Source organism: Leuciscus leuciscus, assembly GCF_965113295.1.
Source record: "Leuciscus leuciscus genome assembly, chromosome: 25".
Classification (NCBI taxonomy): Eukaryota; Metazoa; Chordata; class Actinopteri; order Cypriniformes; family Leuciscidae; genus Leuciscus; species Leuciscus leuciscus.
Window position 1 is genome coordinate 25,040,315 of NC_138724.1, and position 7,013 is coordinate 25,047,327.

Sequence of the window (7,013 nt, forward strand, 5' to 3'; positions counted from 1 at the left end):
AATTAATCATAAAATGGCCCTGATATGTCACTAGACATTAAGAAATCATGTTCATTTCAAATACTTATATCACTGACAACAGTAGTCCGGCCAGGATATTGTCATTTAAAAGTGAAGTTGCAGCCCTCAACTGATGTTGATGTTGTCATCTTGTGTTTTGGCCTGATGCTCCACCCTCCACACCGCTCTACAGTAATTTGAAAGTGATTGCAGTACCAGTTTTGGCCACAATCTTACATACAGTTCCTTTAAGGTGATGTAGTTACATTGTACTTACTCAAATAAGTACTGAGTAATGTTAACTACATGTAGTTACGGTTAGGGTTTGGTTTAGGGTTTAGTTACTTTTACTGTTATTACTATAGTAAGTATGTAGTAACGTGTAACTACGTCACTTTAAAATAAAGTGTTACCTAATGTTTTGAGAACATTACAATTTTGAACAAACTTTCCATTAATGTTACTAGAAGACCGTTCGTTCAGACCTTTGCCAGAACGTTCTGAGAATATTACCCGTTAGCTCGGATTTTGCTTGCTTTCCAGGTGGTTTCTTATAGCATATGATATTCAATAATATATATAAATCCTTTATTTCTCTAAAGCAACACTGTAACAGTGACACCACACCAGCCCATAAAGTACATTATTCACTGTCATATTATGAGATTTGATCTATTTTTGTACTGATTATTATATTTATTCTTTTCTCCTCTGAAAAAAACCTTAGGCTGCACATTATGAATTTATTTGAGGCCACAAAATATAGCATATAGTTTCATATTCTAGTTGTCCAGAAGTCTGAATTAAGCAGACTTTTCCCCTATTTAAAGCAGATGGTTGGTGTAAATCTGGACACTAATCATGCAACTCTGCGATCAGATTATTTAAAGTGTCAGTATGTATTGATTAACATTCACGATGACATTTTATTTAGAGTGTGTCGACTAACAGTATTTACAGTGTTGAAGGAATGATTTTGATTGGAGCGTGACCACTGACCGTAAAGAGCTCTCAGGACAGATGCTGGTTGTGTGTGTGTGTGTCCGTTGAGATCATTCTGGTCACGGCTGATGCTGCAGTCTTGCATGATCCGCTTGTAAATCACATGGACACTGAAAGATTAAACATGATGGTGTGTGTGTGTGTGTGTGCCACTGCAATAAATGTCAAAGTGTGAGTTCGATGCGATGCTGTTTTAGTCTAATGGTAAAGGACGTGGCGGCTGATGGAATGGTTGCAGGTTTATTTCCAGGTGTGGATGACCCTGATCTGTTCCAGGAGTCTGGGATTGAATAGTTTAAGAGCTGATTGCTCTTGCACACAACAGTAAATGTAAGAGTGAGAGTAATATGGGAGCCACTGCAAAGGTTGTATGTTCAATTCCAGAATGCAGTGACCTGGAAATGGAATTTAGACACTAAAAGGGCAATTCACTTAGAATGAATTGATCCAGCTGATAGCATAGCTTATTTGCACGCGCTGTCTGGGATGTCTTAGCATGCGATTCACTAAAGGAATTATGCAAATCAAAAAACTGTTGAACTTTTACGCACCGCAATCCCTCAGCTTTCAGCAAAGAACTGGAGGATTCCTTTAAATTATCCTTGGGATGGACTGATATTGCTTTTTGACGAGGTTCAGTACTGCAATTTTAAACCTATTTTTTTTTACGTCTGATAACATGTCCGGAATGTAATATTTATGCATAACTGTTTAAAATGCAAAACGTTATTAATAAAAGTAGTTATGCAAACAATTAAATAAGTATAATTACTCACACACATGTTCAAAAGTTGTGAGTCAGCAAGATTTTTTAATAGCTGCATTTATTTGATCAGAAATACAGTAAAAACAGTAATATTGTAAAATATTAGTACAGTTTAAATTTGGGTTTTGTTTTCTATTTGAATATATTTTAAAATGTCATTTATTCCTAATGATAAAACTGAATTTTCAGCATCATTACTCCAGTCTTTAGTGTCACATGATCCTTCAGAAATCATTGTAATATGATGATTTGCAGCTCAAGAAACATTGCTTATTATTATCAATGCTGAAAACAGTTGTGATGCTTCATATTTTTGTGGAAACTACTTTTTTCAGGATTCAGTCCTGTTCCTACAATGTACTTATTACAGTAATTACAATAACTGGGTAATAACTAGCTACTAACCCTGAACCTACTCCTAAACTTAACCTCTGTAGTTATATATATATATTATATTACCCAGTATTTTCTTAGGTAAGTACACTGTAGGATAAAGATGACTAAAATAAAGTGTAAACGGATTCTTAAAGCTCAAAAGAACAGCATTTATTTGAATTAGAAACTTTTGTAACATTATAAATGCCTTTACTGTCAATTTTGATCAATTTAATGGGTCCTTTTTAAATAAAACTATTCATTTCTTTCTTTAAAAAAAAAATCTTACCGACTAATTGCACAAAGAACTAGAGAATAATAGTTCTTTTTGGAACTAAGAAATAACAAAAAATCCTTTTGCTTTTAATTAGAACCTCTATTTTTAACAGTGAAGGTGATGTGATAATATGCAAATCTTCTGAGTTTCTTGCTGTTTTTGATGAAATGTAGCCCCCTTCCTCTTTCTGTGACTGTGGTAATTAAGAGCTCTTTGAAGCCTGCGGATTTATACAGTATGACATTCTTCAGGGAGAGTAGTTGACAACTCTTTTATAGATGGAGACCTGAACGGAGACTTTCTTAGATAAGCTACACTGTAAAAAAAAAAAAAAGGGAGTTACATCGGTAAGAAATGCAATTTACCACATAAAACACAGACCTGCAGTGTGAACAGAGTCTGCAACAAGTAATTTCATATTGCAGAATATCACTGATTTGTTCAAAACTTCCTGTGGTGAAAATCTAGTGGTGTTTTAATATGCTTTAAGACAAACCATGTGCAAATTCATCAGTCCATGCTATTGCTGAGTATCTCCTTAAAACTAAAGTTTAAAGGAGCCGTATGTAAGATTGTGGCCAAAACTGGTACTGCAATCACTTTCAAATTACTGTAGAGCGGTGTATCCCCTCCCCCTCCCCCCTGACTCGAGGTTGCCAGATAGGCTGCAGGATCCAGCAGGAACGTAGGCTGCTATGTAGTCTCGCGTAGCCAGACCTTCAGACTGATGGCAGAAGGTCTGGACTCTATCTGAGCTTTTCTTGGCCAAGGACCGCCCAAGAGGACGTTTGACTGACATGTAACCCAACCAATCACAGTTCGTTTTGTTCCGCGTCATGTTTAGGGGCGTGGCGATATAATGTCGATGGCCCTACAATAACAGACCGGTGTGCATCTAATAAATAATTCATTCATGAACGTTGTGCAAGTTTACTGCAACAATGGAGCCGCGAACTTCACATACTTTTTGAAAATCCAGCATTTAATTGATCCTGGCAAGCGCTATTGTCGCAGTTGTAAACACAACGGCTTTCTTCTTCCACGAGGGGTTTTGGCATCACGGCATTTGTTTCCAGGCGGGCCGATAACGAATGCAACACACACGTCTCCCGGACATCCTGTAGAATTCAACCAATCAGATCGCGACTTCGAAACTCCTGAAGTGTTTCCAGAAAAGTGTGCCATATGCATCAGACGTTCAGCCAACGTTTTGTGGGCGTGACGTCTGAGGCTGAGACTAGCTGCTATGTAGCTGTGGTAACTAGAGCAGAGCTGGCAACCCCGATGCCGAAACACTGTTGACTTCGTGATTGGTAGATAGGTGGAGGGTGGCGCTTCAGGCCAAAACACAAGATGACAACATCAACATCAGTTGAGGGCTGCAACTTCACTTTTTAAATGACAATATCCTGGCCGGACTACTGTGTTCAGTGATATAAGTATTTGAAATGAACATGATTTCTTAATGTCTAGTGACATATCAGGGCCATTTTATGATTAATTGAAATACATTTATTACATACAGCTCCTTTAACAAAGACGGTCCTAAAAACGTGGTTTGAAATGGCCCGTTTCCTACCATCACAAACAATCCCATCAACATGTGGGGAAGGTTTTTTTCCACTGACTTTCTGTGATGTTCAAAGCGTTCGGATGCTGAGTTTTAGAAGGCAGCTGAGACTCTGGGATGGCGAACGGGAACATGGTTTGTGTAACATTAGCAACACATTATTAGCTGTTTTATAACGTAGCCAAACAAAAGGCTAATCATATAAAAATTACTGTCATGTGTCTGACACTGTATAATTCACTCTTCCTCTTCTGAATCCGTTTCTGATTCAAACATATATGGCGGTATATTCCAATATTCCCACTTGCCATTGTTTTACATTTACTATAGTTGACTATAGTGGATCAGTGAGTGGAGGCGGGGCTCATTTGCATATTCATGAATCTGCGTATACTAAATTAAATGAAGTTACAATCAAGCTTTAAGGCATGAAGAAATTATTTTCATTATATTGCTGGGTTCACTTTATAAGAGTCATATAAAACCGTGCTTAAGAATAATGACAATGAACATTAATTGTGTTGCTAATTTATACTTTGCTAATAAGGAAAGGTTCAGTTTCCTAAAAAAATAATTAATTGGCTAAATTAGACATTTTGCAATTTGAAGATTCAAATTGGTTCGATAAAGTTGCATTACTGGGCGCAATTATTAAGAGACTAATTAAACACACACATGCACACGCTTGCTTTTATATCATAGAGATAGAGGGAATGTTCCACTGACGTCTGTTGTTCTTTAATTAACATAACTGTAATTAGTATAGGCTTTTGGCCTACTTTCATGTAATATAATACACAATTTAGTCATTTTATGAAGCCGTTTTCTTTGTAGCAACGACCAGGTAGGTTTGTGAAGGCATTTGGTTCTCTCAAACCTGACACACACATACAGAGGCCTTTCTTTTTAAACAGATGTCTTTTCTACCTTCACACACACACGCTGACACACCAGTGTGATATATGAGGAACAGAGCTATCATTCTGGCAGGCTACGCACCCTCAATTTAATTGGAAAACATGGCTCATCATTTAAACAAGACATTCGTATGGTTTCGTCTGAATGACAATAAATCACCATAAATGTCCCATTTTCAGCTCTATCCATTTTTTAAATGTGTCACGTCTGCACAGGTCTCGGCGGTCTCGGCCCCTCCAGCGATATGAAGATCCCATCACACGAAATCCATTAACCCTGCACATGCTCAGCTTTGAGGCTGACAGAGGAATATCAGGAGCGATCGAGAGCAGAGAGAGCAGCTGTAAGGTACAGGTTGTCAAATGATTCAATCAAATCGATTCACAAAAAATCACACTTAGAATTTTAAAGTGCCCCTATTATGCTTTTTCTGGATATTACCTTTCATGTACTGTGTAATAAAGCCATTTGTGAATGTAAAAGGTCTGCAAAGATCAAAGTGCAAGACAAATTGAGTTATTGTCTCCCAAAAGAAAGAACTGATTCTGAACTTCCTGAAACAAGGCGTTCCAGTCTTACTTCCTGCTTGAACCAATGCATAATTTGCATAATGCTAGCCTATGGTCTTCATTGGCCGTGAACGACGTCTACTTTGACCCTCAAACACTGTAGTTGTAGCTGATGCCTTGAAGAGTTTGGTTCATGTTGTCGACATGCCGAGAAGATGCTGTTTTCTGAGCTGTGAAAGCAAATCCTCTTTGCTGCACTTCCAAAGGACGAGGACTCAAGCTTGAATTGATACGATAAAGCTGACGCCATCGTTACTGTTCATATCACTGTCCACAAGTGCTGAGGAAGATCCGGAGCTGAAGTTCAGATATGCTAATCGTTTTGTTTCCGACACGTGCTGTAAGCGACAGACCAATCACAACAGACTGGGCCATCGGACCAATCAGAGCAGAGCAGGCTCTCAGAAAGGCGGGGTTTAGAGAGACCCAATCCTTTGTTGAACCGTTTCAGACACTGTGAGAAAAGAGCTGATGCTACAACATATATTATGTGAAAATAAAATTTTTTTTTACCTTGAATGCATGTAATCCTTCTGTAAGAGATTTCCAAAACAATATTAGGAGTCTTTAAAATAGCATAATAGGCGCACTTTGAATTATTATTCAGTTTATATATATATATATATATAAAAAAAGTGCAGACATATTTTAGTTTGGCTTTTAGGTAGATAATTGAGTTGTAAAAGCATTTTTAGAATTGGATCATGGCAAATCATGACCTGAATCAAATCGAATCATGAGGTTCAGAAAGCTTCCCTCTCCATTAATGAACAGGATAAAGGTGCTCTTCCTTTCAGGACTGAACCCAGATTATTTTTGTTGCTATGTGTTTGATGTGTAAAATCACCAGAGGAAACTGAATCTTATTCCCCTCTGTTGTATTTTCAGCTCAGCCGCACTGTTTCCTAATTATCTCTGTTTTAGTATTTGGATCTGATGAAAGCCTAAGGCAAAAATAAAATAACCAGTAGCGTGTTTACTACAGAAGAGGAGATTTAAAAAAAAACAAAAAAAACATAATATTAACACACAGTCACACACTGCGTGGTAAATAATATTCAGACGAAAATATGAATAATAGGCTGCTCTGATGATTGATAGTGGAGTCCAAAAATCTCAGAGCAATTGCAAAAATGCTTTTATTTTGCCTTCTAATTTAATACATTATTACATTTAAAGTAAAAAATAAACAGGTGTACTATATATATATATATTCACACACACTGCAATTATATTATCATAACAATTTAAGTGAAAAGTTGAACTGAAAAAAAGTACATGACATTCAGAAATAATTTTTTTAATATTGTATTATATTATATATTTTTAGGTTTTTAATCACAGTATAGCAGCTGCATGAAACTCCACAGTTTTCTGCAAAACATTTACTTAAATAATATTTCTTTCTTTTACATTTTAAATCCAATCTGTTTATTTTCAGGTTTAAATTTGATTTTGTCTTAGACTTTTGGACCTCACTCTATATAAATACATAAAATGCAATAGTTAATGTAGTGAAATAAGAAAAGAACTCAA